This window comes from Scyliorhinus torazame, chromosome 17 (genome assembly GCF_047496885.1).
Source record: "Scyliorhinus torazame isolate Kashiwa2021f chromosome 17, sScyTor2.1, whole genome shotgun sequence".
Lineage (NCBI taxonomy): Eukaryota > Metazoa > Chordata > Chondrichthyes > Carcharhiniformes > Scyliorhinidae > Scyliorhinus > Scyliorhinus torazame.
Genome location: NC_092723.1, coordinates 79,209,844 through 79,222,937, shown reverse-complemented (window position 1 = coordinate 79,222,937; position 13,094 = coordinate 79,209,844). Strand labels below are relative to the sequence as shown.

At 51.7% G+C, this 13,094-nt stretch overlaps 1 long non-coding RNA gene across 1 annotated transcript in view; it reads left to right on the top strand.

Annotated features, from left to right (window-relative positions):
* The window catches only part of LOC140393969 (uncharacterized), a 116,100-nt gene extending 105,428 nt beyond the window's left edge, over positions 1-10,672 (top strand). The window contains exon 3 of the long non-coding RNA XR_011935793.1: positions 10,543-10,672. This is a non-coding gene — a long non-coding RNA (uncharacterized lncRNA). The remainder of the gene's footprint in view (positions 1-10,542) is intronic.
* The last annotated feature ends 2,422 nt before the right edge of the window (positions 10,673-13,094 follow it).

Below are 13,094 nucleotides of genomic sequence, written 5' to 3'. Positions count from 1 at the left end.
CTAAATACTTCCAGCTGCAGAGAGGAACAAGACAGGGCTGCCCCCTGTCCCCACTCTTGTTCACACCAGCGATCGAACCCCTGGCGATAACCCTGCGGGATGCGAAAAGCTGGAAGGGAATCCGGAGAGGAGACAGAGAGCACAGAGTCTCACTCTATGCAGATGACCTGCTCCTCTATGTCTCGAAGCCACAGGAGGGACTGAAGGCAATACTGCAAATACTGAAAGAGTTTGGAACCTTCTTGGGCTACAAACGTAACCTGGGCAAAAGCGAGACATTCCCAGTGAACCCAAAACATTGAGGGACAGAGCTGAAGGGACTCCCGTTCAAAATGGCCCAGAACAGATTCCGTTACCTGGGGATCCAAATAGCCAGAGACTGGACACAGATCCACAAGTGGAACCTGACCAGCCTGGTGGAGGAAGTAAGAAAAGACCTTCAACGGTGGGGCTCACTCCCACTCTCCCTGGCGGGGAGAGTGCAGACGATCAAGGTGAACGTACTGCCAAGGTTCCTCTTCCTGTTTAGATCCATCCCGATCTTCATCCCCAAGACCTTTTTCCAAAACATAAACAAGCTAATCATGGCGTTTGTGTGGGAGTGGGTAAGAACCTGAGAATTCCCAAACCGACACTGCAAAGAGGGAAAGTCAGAGGGGGCCCAGCTCTACCGAACCTACAATACTACCACTGGGCAGCAACGGCAGAAAAAGTGAGGGGATGGGTACAAGAACCCGACACAGATTGGGTACAAATGGAGGAGGCATCCTGTAAAGGAACGACCCTCCGGGCCCTGGCCACAGCAGCACTCCCATCCTCCTCAACAAGATACACAACGAGCCCAGTTCAGACAGCACTTCGGGATAACCAAAATGTCCCCTATGGCCCCCATCTGCGGCAATTACAGATTCCCCCCCGCAGCCATACTAGATATTACCTTCAAAAGATGGAGGTGGGACGGGGGCACACTGACGGGGACTTCTATGTAGGGCACAGACTGGCGACACTGGACGAACTGACAAGGAAGTGGAAACTATCAAGAGGACAGGAATTGAGACACCTCCAAATAAAGCACTTCCTCCGCAAAGAGACAGTGGGGTACCACGGGGCCCCAGAAAGCACACTACTAGAGGACCTGATCGGCACAAGCAGCGAGAAGGGGGGCTCTGTGGGAAAATATACGGACAGCTATTGGACAGAGCCCGAACACCACTGGATGGGACCAGACAAAAATGGGAGGACGAACTGGGGACAGAGGTAGGATGGGGACTCTGGAGCGAAGCACTGATCAGGGTGAACTCCACGTCCTCCTGTACAAGGCTAAGCCTAATACAGCTCAAGCTGGTGCACAGAGCGCACCTGACCAGAACCCGAATGAGCAGGTTCTTCCCGGAGGTGGAGGACAAATGTGAGCGGTGCCAGAGGGACCCGGCCAACCACACCCACATGTTCTGGGCTTGTCCCAAGCTTGCTGGGTTCTGGACAGCCTTCTCCGAGGCAATGTCCAAGGTTGTGGGGATGAGGGTGAAGCCATGCCCAATAGTGGCAATCTTCGGGGTATCGGAGCAGCCAGAGTTACACATGGGGAAGGGGGCTAACGCCCTTGCTTTCGCTTCCCTAATCGCACGCTGGAGAATCCTGCTCAGCTGGCGATCGGCAGCACCACCCACAGCTGCAGACCGGCTCGCTGACCTGGAATTACTCCACCTGGAGAAGATTAAGTACGCCACCCGAGGGTCAGAGGAAGGCTTCCTGGATACTTGGAGGCAGTTCATCGGCCTGTTCCTAAACCTGTTCGAGGCCAGCAACGAGGAGTAAGCCAGGAAAAAAAAAAGATGAAGAACCAAAGGGCTGCGCAACCCGGGGGGGGGGGGGGGGGGGGGGGGGGGGGTGATGTGTTGGGTGCTCGGGATCCGTGGAACACATACAGGCCACCAACATTTAAAATAGTGCAACACTATTTTATTAAGTCAGAAACTGTTGAACATACTTTCACTGTGGGTTAACACGATATTAGATTAAGCTAAAGACCTATGCCTTGTCCTAACCAGTCTATGCACTCAGCACATGGTGAAGATCTGTGCTGTGAGCTGTAAGCTCTGTCCTACTAGGAGGCTGCATCTCGAATGAGCGGGAACTCTGATGCCCCCTGTCTTTATAGTGCGTGTGCTCTAACTGGTGATTGGCTGCGGTGTCGTGTGTGTTGATTGGTCCCGCTGTGTGACCATCAGTGTGTGTGTATCTGCACCATGATACACTGGTGTATATTATGACATCCCCCCTTTTAGAAAAGAATGTATGTGTGTGGCAATAAATAATGTATGGTGAGAGTGTTCCTAACTACGTGTGGGGTGCGAAGACATATTTACAGGACTACGTATATGAGAACTAAGCTATTTACATGGGAAGGTGCCTGGTGCAGAGAAGCAGTATGCAAGAAGAATAACGAGATCAACACTATATACAAACCAGGGAAACGATCAAACAAAGCAACAAAACAATTCAGAAAGTCTATAAGTCCGCAAAGTTCATAAATTAAGTCTCTGAGGTGGGCAACAAATTCTGGCTCAGGAGTGGGCTGGACTACGTCAGAGTTGGGGGGGGATGCAGAGTGACAGGGAGCTCTGCATAGTCCATGGCAGGGTCAGCAGGAGGGCGAGGTGACAGTTGAGGATCACGTAGCGAGCATGGAACGAGACGAAGGGCGCGTCGATTACGACGCAGAATGGAGCCATCCGGTAGACGAACCAGGAACGAGCGGGGGGCCACCTGCCGAAGGACAACAGCGCTTGCAGACCAGCCACCATCCGGAAGATGGACGCGGACGTTGTCATCTGGAGCCAGAGCAGGGAGATCAGCTGCACGGGAGTCATGAGCCGCCTTGTGCTGTGCACGAGACAGCAGCATCCGGCGAAGTACCGGAACATGGTCGAGGTCTGGGACATGAATGGACGGCATCGTCGTCCTCAGGGTGCGACCCATGAGCAACTGGGCTGGCGACAGGACAGTGGACAGTGGGGCGGAGCAATAGGGCAGCAAGGCGAGGTAGAAATCAGACCCAGCATCGGCAGCCTTGCATCGGAGCCATTTGACTATATGTACTCCCTTCTCCGCTTTGCCGTTGGATTGGGGGTGCAGGGGACTGGACGTCACATGGGAAAAATTGTACCGCCTGGCAAAGTTGTACCATTCCTGGCTGGCGAAGCAGGGGCCATTGTCCGACATAACCGTGAGCGGGACGCCGTGTCGAGCAAAGGTTTCTTTACAGGCACGAATGACTGCAGACGAGGTGAGGTCGTGCAACCGTATCACCTCCGGGTAATTCGAAAAGTAGTCCACGATAAGGACAAAGTCCCTACCCAGCGCGTGGAACAGGTCGATGCCCACCTTGGTCCATGGTGACGTGACCAACTCATGGGGCTGCAGGGTCTCACGTGGTTGGCCGGCTGGAAGCGCTGACAAGTGGGGCAGTTGAGCACTGTGTTGGCTATGTCCTCATTAATGTCGGGCCAGTACACTACCTCTCGGGCCCGTCGGCGGCACTTTTCCACGGCAAGGTGGCCCTCGTGTAGTTGTTCCAGGACGAGCTGACGCATGTTATGCGGGATGACAATGCGGTCCAGTTTTAGAAGAACCCCGTCTACTACCGCCAGATCACCTCTGACATTATAGAACTGAGGGCATTGGCCCTTGAGCCACCCGTCTGTTAGGTGGCGCATGACACGCTGTAGTAAAAGGGTCAGCCGCCGTCTCGCGGCGAATTTGGACGAGGCGTTCATCCGTGGCAGGTAGATTGGAGGCCGCGAATGCCACATGGGCGTCAACCTGGCAGACAAATCCCGCTGGGTCACACGGAGTGTTGACTGCCCTGGAGAGAGCGTCAGCAATGATGAGGTCTTTGCCTGGGGTGTATACCAACTGGAAGTCATATCGCCGGAGTTTGAGAAGAATACGCTGGAGGCGAGGCGTCATGTCGTTCAAGTCTTTCTGTATTACATTGACCAGTGGGCGATGGTCGGTCTTGACGGTGAATTGAGGAAGTCCATAGACATAATCGTGAAACTTAACCACACCGGTCAGAAGGCCCAGGCACTCCTTTTCTATCTGCGCGTAGCGCTGCTCCGTGGGGGTCATGGCACGTGACGCATATGCAACGGGGGCTTATGATGAGGCCTCATCACGTTGAAGGAGCACTGCCCCAATGCCGGACTGGCTGGCATCGGTCAAAATTTTGGTCTCCTTTGCTGGATCAAAGAAAGCTAAGACCGGGGCCGTGGTGAGTTTGGTTTTGAGTTCTCTCCATTCGCGATCGTGGGCAGGGACCCATTGGAAGTCTGTCGTCTTCCTGACCAGGTTCCTGAGAGCCGCGGTATGGGAGGCGAGGTTAGGGATGAATTTCCTTAAAAAATTGACCATGCCCAGAAATCGGAGGACTGCCTTCTTGTCCTCTGGTGTTTTCATAGCTGTGATAGCAGCCACCTTGTCCGCATCCGGCTGCACACCCAACTGGGAGATGTGGTCCCCGAGGAACTTCAGTTCCGTCTGACCAAAAGAGCGTTTGGCCCTGTTGAGGCGGAGGCCGTGCTCATGTATACGTTTGAAACGCGCTGGAGGCGACTAACATGCTCCTGCAGGGTGGTGGACCAAATGATGATGTCGTCGACATAGACGCGAACACTTTCAATGCCTTCCATCATTTGTTCTGTAATCCTATGGAACACTTCTGAAGCAGATATGATCCCAAACGGCATCTTGTTGTAACAATATCTGCCAAAGGGGGTATTAAATGTGCAAAGTTTCCTGCTGGATTTGTCGAGCTGGATTTGCCAGAATCCTTTTGAGGCGTCGAGTTTGGTGAAGAGCTTGGCGTGAGCCATCTCGCATGTGAACTCTTCATGCTTGGGAATTGGATAATGCTCCCTCATGATATTGCGATTTAGATCCTTGTGATCAATGCAAATTCTTAATTCGCCGGAAGGCTTTTTTACACATACCATGGAACTGACCCAGTCGGTCGGCTCCATGACTTTGGAAATCACTCCTTGGTTCTGGAGGTCCTGCAGCTGCTGCTTGAGGCGGTCCTTAAGGGGTGCTGGGACCCTGCGAGGTGCGTGCACCACAGGCATGGCATTCTGTTTTAATAAGATCTTGTAGGTATATAGGAGCGTGCCCATGCCCTCGAAGACATTGTGGTGCTGGTTGATAATGGCATCGAGTTGCGCCCAGAAGTCGGTGTCCTGAAAGGCAGACATTGTCAGCAGGAGAGAGAGAGTGAACTCTCGAACTCTCTGAACTAGGTTCAACAGCTTGCATGCCTGCGCGCCAAGCAGGGAGGCTTTCGAGGTGCCCACGATTTCAAAGGGAAGGATGGCTTTGCGTGACCTGTGCGTCACTTCAAGTTGGCACGAGCCGCTGGCAGCAATGGCATTGCCATTGTAATCTAATAGCTGGCAGGCTGATGGAAGGATGGCTGGTTTGACACAAAGGCTTTGGAGGTCAATGAGATTGGCGGAGGCATCAGTGTCCAGGCGGAATTGTTTGGAACCGGTTGACGGTCAGGGTGGCACACCACTCATCGTCTAGATCGATGCTGTACACCGATAGAGGCTGGATTCTTTGCTTCGGGGACACCCTGTTTTTTGTCACGATACCGACACGAAAAGGCACCTTTGGGTCCTCGGTGTCAATGTTGGGTAGTAGGTCCGAATCGGACTCGGTGACGGTGGGTTGAATGGCCCGGACATTCCTGCGAGGCTGGCTGAAGCGATGTGAGTTGGCAGGCTGAGCTGCTCTGCATAAGGCAGCATAGTGGCCAAGTTTGCCACATCTCAAGCATCGTCGGGATTTGGCAGGGCATTGCCTCTTTAAGTGGGCGGAGCCACAGTTGCTGCACGTCGTAGCGTCAGTACGTTCGCTGCACCACCGCGCATGCGCGGTGCGGTCGTACATGGTGCGCGCCTGCGCATTATGTTCGTCAACGTCGCAGTCCCCTCGTTTGGTGCGCACAAGCGCGGGAGTCCACGAAAAACGCGCGAAATGGCCGCCCTCATCCAGGCTGAGGCCCTGGAGTTGCTCGATTGCTTGGACCCGTTCTGCCTCATGGGCACCTTGCCGCGCCATTTCAGCCGCTTGGATGTGGGAATACCGACTCGTGGCATTTTCGTGTAGCACGCAGGTCTCGATGGCAGTCGCTAGGGTGAGCTGCTTTACCTTGAGGAGCTGCTGGCGTAGGGGGTCCGACTGAACACCGAAAACGATCTGGTCGCGTATCATGGAGTCGGAGGTGGGCCCGTAGCTACGGGACTGCGCAAGGATGTGGAGGTGGGTGAGAAAGGACTGGAAAGGTTCATCCTTACCCTGAAAATGCTGTTGGAATACATAGCGCTCAAAACATTCATTCACCTCTATGCTGCAGTGAGTGTCAAACATTAGGAGGACCGTCTTGAACTTTGTTTTATCTTCATCCTCCGCAAAGGTGAGAGAATTGAAAATGTGGGTGTCATGCTCCCCGGCCGTGGATAGGAAGAGAGCGATCTTCCTGGTGTCCGTGGCATCCTCCCGGTCTGTGGCTTCAAGGTAGAGCTGGAAGCGCTGTTTGAATATCTTCCAGTTGGCCCCTAGGTTACCGGTGAAGCGGAGCGGCGGCGGCGGGCGGACGCTGTCCATTTTGCAGGATGACAGTATGCTGGTGGAAGGCAGATCACTTGCAGGTAGGTCTAAGAAGTTCTAATATCCCTCAACTCCTGGTTTCATGATGTGTTGGGTGCTCTGGCTCCGTGGAACACATACAGGCCACCAACACTGAAAATAGTGCAACACTATTTTATTAAGTCAGAAACTGTTGAACATACTTTCACTGTGGGTTAACACGATATTAGATTAAACTAAAGACCTATGCCTTGTCCTAACCAGTCTATGCACTCAGCACATGGTGAAGATCTGTGCTGCAAGCTGTAAGCTCTGTCCTACTGGGAGGCTGCATCTCGAATGAGTGGGAACTCTGATGCCCCCTGTCATTATAGTGCGTGTGCTCTAACTGTTGATTGGCTGCGGTGTTGTGTGTGTTGATTGGTCCCGCTGTGTGTCCATCAATGTGTGTCTGCACCATGATATACTGGTGTATATTATGACAGGCGGGTGTGGGTATGGAGAAACCACAAGAGAAGCGGAAGGGTGCTGAAACCAATGGGGGGTGGGGAGGTGGAGTGGAGGAGGGGGGAAGGGGGGATATCATAGACCAATCCAGAGGGCAGCAAAATGTACGTACAGTTAGTCAAATTAAGCTCAAAACAAACCTCTCTATAAAATAAAGCAAATTAGCGCAGGCAAGAAAAATGTACTGTATATAAGTAACAACTGTTTATAAATATGAGAAAAGTCAATAAAAAGATTTTCAAAAAAAAATTTAAAGTCCTGTCCATTAATCGAGTGAGTGAATGGACAATAATATAAAAACAAATGACTGCAGATGCTGGAATCTGAATCTGAGTGAATGGACAAACCTGTGGCAGGTGGATTTCAGCATAGGTAAGTGTGAGGTCATCCATCTGAGACTAAAAGAGGGAAGACCTGGAAATTATTTCAATCATAATAAGCGAGCATTTGTGGCGATCCAACTGATTTCAGGCTCCAGATCCCCAAAATGTATCAGAAACAAAAATGATCAAAACAGCTAACAAAACCTTAGATGTTAAAACAAGAATATGAAAGGGAGGAAGTGTAAATACAGCAAGAAAAATCTCTGGTTAGACAACACCAATTTCTTATTCGTTCATGCCTCTGGGCTTTTAGGATACATTGTCCTTAAAGGAGAACAGTGTAGTACCATAAGAATCTTACAATGGGTTTGATTATGAGGAGAGAATATAGTACTAGAACCTTATTACCTGCAGTTGATTGAGATTTTGAGGAAATGTTGAAGGAGTTGACGGGGTAAATTGAGAGAATTTTTTTTCTGATTGTAGGGGAGTTGGAGACAAGGAAAATAATCTTAAAATCAGAGCCAGGCCAATCGTAGAGTCGTTAGGAACTATTACTTCAGGCAAAAGTGTAGAACAGTCTTTCACAAAAAACCCAGTCAGCATGACCTCAAATCATATTAAATCTGAGATTCATGACAAGTGTATAAAAGGTTACGGAACAAAGGCCAAAGTTCAAAAGGTCTTTGACAAAAGACAAAAGGTTACGGAACAAAGGGGTGGCACGGTGGCACAGTGGAGGGCAGCACGGTGGCACAGTGGAGGGCAGCATGGTGGCACAGTGGAGGGCAGCATGGTGGCACAGTGGAGGGCAGCATGGTGGCACAGCGGAGGGCAGCACGGTGGCACAGTAGAGGGCAGCACGGTGGCACAGTGGAGGGGAGCACGGTGACATAGTGGAGGGCAGCACGGTGGCACAGTGGAGGGCAGCAGGGTGACATAGTGGAGGGCAGCACGGTGGCACAGTGGAGGGCAGCAGGATGGCACAGTGGAGGGCAGCACGGTGACACAGTGGAGGGCAGCACGGTGGCAGAGTGGAGGGCAGCACAGTGGCATAGTGGAGGGCAGCACGGTGGCACAGTGGAGGGCAGCACAGTGGCACAGTGGAGGGCAGCACGGTGACACAGTGGAGGGCAGCACGGTGACACAGTGGAGGGCAGCACGGTGACACAGTGGAGGGCAGCACAGTGGCACAGTGGAGGGCAGCACGGTGACACAGTGGAGGGCAGCACGGTGGCATAATGGAGGGCAGCACGGTGACACAGTGGAGGGAAGCACGGTGGCACAGTGGAGGGCAGCACGGTGACACAGTGGAGGGCAGCACGGTGGCACAGTGGAGGGCAGCACGGTGGCACAGTGGAGGGCAGCACGGTGACACAGTGGAGGGCAGCACGGTGACACAGTGGAGGGCAGCATGGTGACACAGTGGAGGGCAGCACGGTGACACAGTGGAGGGCAGCACGGTGGCACAGTGGAGGGCAGCACGGTGGCACAGTGGAGGGCAGCACGGGGGCACAGTGGAGGGCAGCACAGTGGCACAGTGGAGGGCAGCACAGTGGCACAGTGGCACAGTGGAGGGCAGCACGGTGACACAGTGGAGGGCAGCACGGTGACACAGTGGAGGGCAGCATGGTGACACAGTGGAGGGCAGCACGGTGACACAGTGGAGGGCAGCACGGTGGCACAGTGGAGGGCAGCACGGTGGCACAGTGGAGGGCAGCACGGGGGCACAGTGGAGGGCAGCACAGTGGCACAGTGGAGGGCAGCACAGTGGCACAGTGGCACAGTGGAGGGCAGCACGGTGACACAGTGGAGGGCAGCACGGTGACACAGTGGAGGGCAGCACGGTGACACAGTGGAGGGCAGCACGGTGGCACAGTGGAGGGCATCACGGTGACACAGTGGAGGGCAGCACGGTGACACAGTGGAGGGCAGCACGGTGACACAGTGGAGGGCAGCACGGTGGCACAGTGGAGGGCATCACGGTGGCACAGTGGAGGGCAGCACGGTGGCACAGTGGAGGGCAGCACGGTGACATAGTGGAGGGCAGCACGGAGACATAGTGGAAGGCAGCACGGTGGCACAGTGGAGGGCAGCACGGTGGCACAGTGCAGGGCAGCACGGTGACACAGTGGAGGGCAGCACGGTGACACAGTGGAGGGCAGCACAGTGACACAGTGGAGGGCAGCACGGTGACACAGTGGAGGGCAGCACGGTGACATAGTGGAGGGCAGCACGGTGGCACAGTGGAGGGCAGCACGGTGGCACAGTGGAGGGCAGCATGGTGGCACAGTAGAGGGCAGCACGGTGACATAGTGGAGGGCAGCATGGTGGCATAATGGAGGGCAGCACGGTGGCTCAGTGGAGGGCAGCATGGTGGCACAGTGGAGGGCAGCACGGTGGCTCAGTGGAGGGCAGCACGGTGGCACAGTGGAGGGAAGCACAGTGGCACAGTGGTTAGCCCTGCAGCCTCACATTGCCAGGGACAATGGGTTCAAATCCAGCCTTGGGTGACTGTGTGGAGTTTGCACGTTCTCCCTGTGTCTGCGTGGGTTTCCTCCGGCTGCTCCGGTTTCCTCCCACAGTCCAAAGATGTGCAGGTTAGGTAGATTGGTCATACTAAATTGCCCAAAGGTTATGTGGGGTTACGGGGATAGAGCAGGGGATTTGGCCTTGATTGGGTTCTCCACCGGAGCAGAGGCCGGTGCAGACTCGATGGGCCGAATGGCCTCCTCCTACACTGTCAGGATTCTATGATTTCTATGACAGTTGGATGGAGTCAGCATTCAGTTATCAAGGGCTGAATGGCCTGCACCTGTTCCTATGTGATGTCAATAACCCAGGTGTGAAATCCATGACATGGGCCACCTCAGTCCCATTACCAGGAACTGCGCTGTGTTCAGCGTTAACGATCTCGGCTCTGAATTGGCCTCCCACCAGCCTTTTGTTTCTCCCTCTTAACTCTAATATTTTAGTTTTCCCTTTGTCTCCGAATACTGTCTGCGAAATCAATCCAGATGTCATTGGAGTTTCCTGTCTCACTTGGCTGTGTTCTTCCTCTCAGGACCCTTGTGCCTTCCAGATACTCAGTGCTCGTCCTACTCTGCACTTATCCAGAGCCCCAGCTACCCGAACTCCTACCCAGTCAATCAGGATGTCTACTGGTTCCTCAAGTTGATCAAGAATGTCAGTGTTGATGGTGGGTATGCGGCAGGAAACGACACATGAAGATAGTGATTGAAGCTTCTTCCGATTGTCACCCTCACATCTGCCAATGATCAGCCCATATATATGCTGTTAAACTGAAATTATAACTAGAAGCCAAGAGTCCGAAAGAAAGGTGGTGATGCTGAATCTTTATAGAAAACTGGTTAGGTTTGGCTGCAAGATCGAATTGGCTGGAGGATTGTGTTCCATTCTGGGCAGCTACATTTTGGGAAGAATGTTACAGAATTTGACAGGATGCAGAGGTTTAATCAGGTCACCAATGATGATAGACTTCAGTTATGTGTAAACTCTAAGGAAGCTGTAATTGTCCTTATTAGGGCAGAGAAAGGATAAAGAGGGCCAGAATTCTCCGGATTTTCGCTGGTGGCAGGGTTCCATGGTCCTGCCTCAATGCACCCCTTGGCGTGGGGCAACACCCCATTGATGGTGGCAGAAACAGAGAATCCAGCCGCCAGTGAACGGCCTCCTCCCACCGCTGAGAAACACACGCCTGGCAGGCTGGAAAATCCTGCTCGAGATTTATTGGGACATTTTGAAGAGCAGATAAGGAGATGTGATTTGCACTGGTAAGTGGTGGACAATCAGAGGCCCCAGATTTAAGATTGTTGGTAAAAGAACCAGAGTGGAGATGAGAGGTTTCTGTAAAGTAGTAAGTTGTTATGGCCTGCAATGCCTGATGCACAGATTCAATAAAAACTTTCATATACTTTGAATGAAAAATTAGCAGATCAATGAAGAAATAACAGGGAGTGGGGCTAATGTGACTGTTCTTTCAAAGAGTGAACACTTACACAATGGGATGACCGATCTCTGTCTTTGCCGTGTCATTCACCCACCCCAGAGTGTTATCTGAGATGGCGTGGTTACAACAGAGGGTGAGACAAAAGCTCCACCCTGCAAATTATACACTGCCCCCTTCAAGAACATGCCAGAAACTGGTTTGGTTTGGGTTCAAATCCATTCCAGGCAGACAGAATGAAACATCCATGTTAAGTTTAGGTGTGGCTGAAGACACGAACAAGTGGAATTCCATTTGTTGCCATGTAGTATTCAGATCATTCTTTTCCATTAAAGTCACTGGATATTAGGCTTAGCAAATAAAAGATGATCAACACAATGGGATGAATTCCCCTCTCCCAAGCCACGTGTTCCCAGTGGTGCGCTGTCACCGGCAGTGGGATTCTCCATTCCCGCTAGCGGCCAATGGGATCTCTATTGCGATCATGATTGTGTTATGGGCCAGGGTTTAGAGAACCCCAAAGGGTATCATGGAGTTCTCCTGACCCACAACTTTTAAATTAAAACAATGTTTATTTATGAAACCAGTTAACACTTTATAAGCCCACAGTAAACATCTTAACAACTATCAACACCAATACATCCCCCAAAGAATACAGTACTCTATAAGTAACTCGTAATCTTTCCTTGCAGCATCCATAAGACAAAAAAAAACTTTTTACAGAAAGACATCAGGTTTAACTTCTCCACAGAAACAGGTATTATTGTTAAATCACCAAAGGATCTGGAGACAGTCTTTAGATTGCAGAGAGAGATCCTTATACAGCTGCTTGCTTTGCCTGCAGCTATCCAGCTCTCAAAACGAAACTAAAAAAACACCCTGCAGCAGACAGCCCAAGGCGAAAGTAAAAGCAGACAGAGAGCCCAGCTCCACCCACTCTCTGACATCACTGCAGCCATCTGATAAACACCCATTTATTAAAGGTACACCCACTACAGCTATCTGGTAAACACCCATTTCTTCAAGGTACTCTCACATGACACCTCCCCCCAAGAAAAGAAAATAAACCATCAACTTAAAGATGGTTTCATTTTTCACCTTTTCACTGTCCTTTAAGAAATATGGACAGTGAATATACATTTCTTTTTTAACAAAACAAAACACGCAAACATAGTCCATTTTAGTTCTTCTTCCTCCATCTGAACTCCTTCTTGATTGACAGTCTCTTTGAACAAGACGGTCTCTGCACGATCCATCCATTTCTCTACGCCTCGGCAGAGTCCCTTGTAATTCTCCAACACAGGAGCATTGGTTATCACAGCTTTCAGACAGTCAAATACCTGTTGAAACTCCGCTGTCCACTGACATTTTCAATGTTTCTTCAGTAAGTTCATCAGTGGAGCAACCACGCTACAAATAATTGGCACAAATGTTCGCTCAAATCCAGTAATGCCATGAAATCGCATTATTTCCCTTTATGTCAAGGGTATTGGAAACTTCCCAATAACCTTTGTTTTCACGTCCCGTGGGACTATTCGACCCTGTCCGATTGTATAGCCAAGGAAAGTGACTTGGGCTTTTTCAAATTCACTTTTGGCTAGGTTTACCACCAAACCCGCCTCCTGAAGTGGATCGAATAACTCCATCAG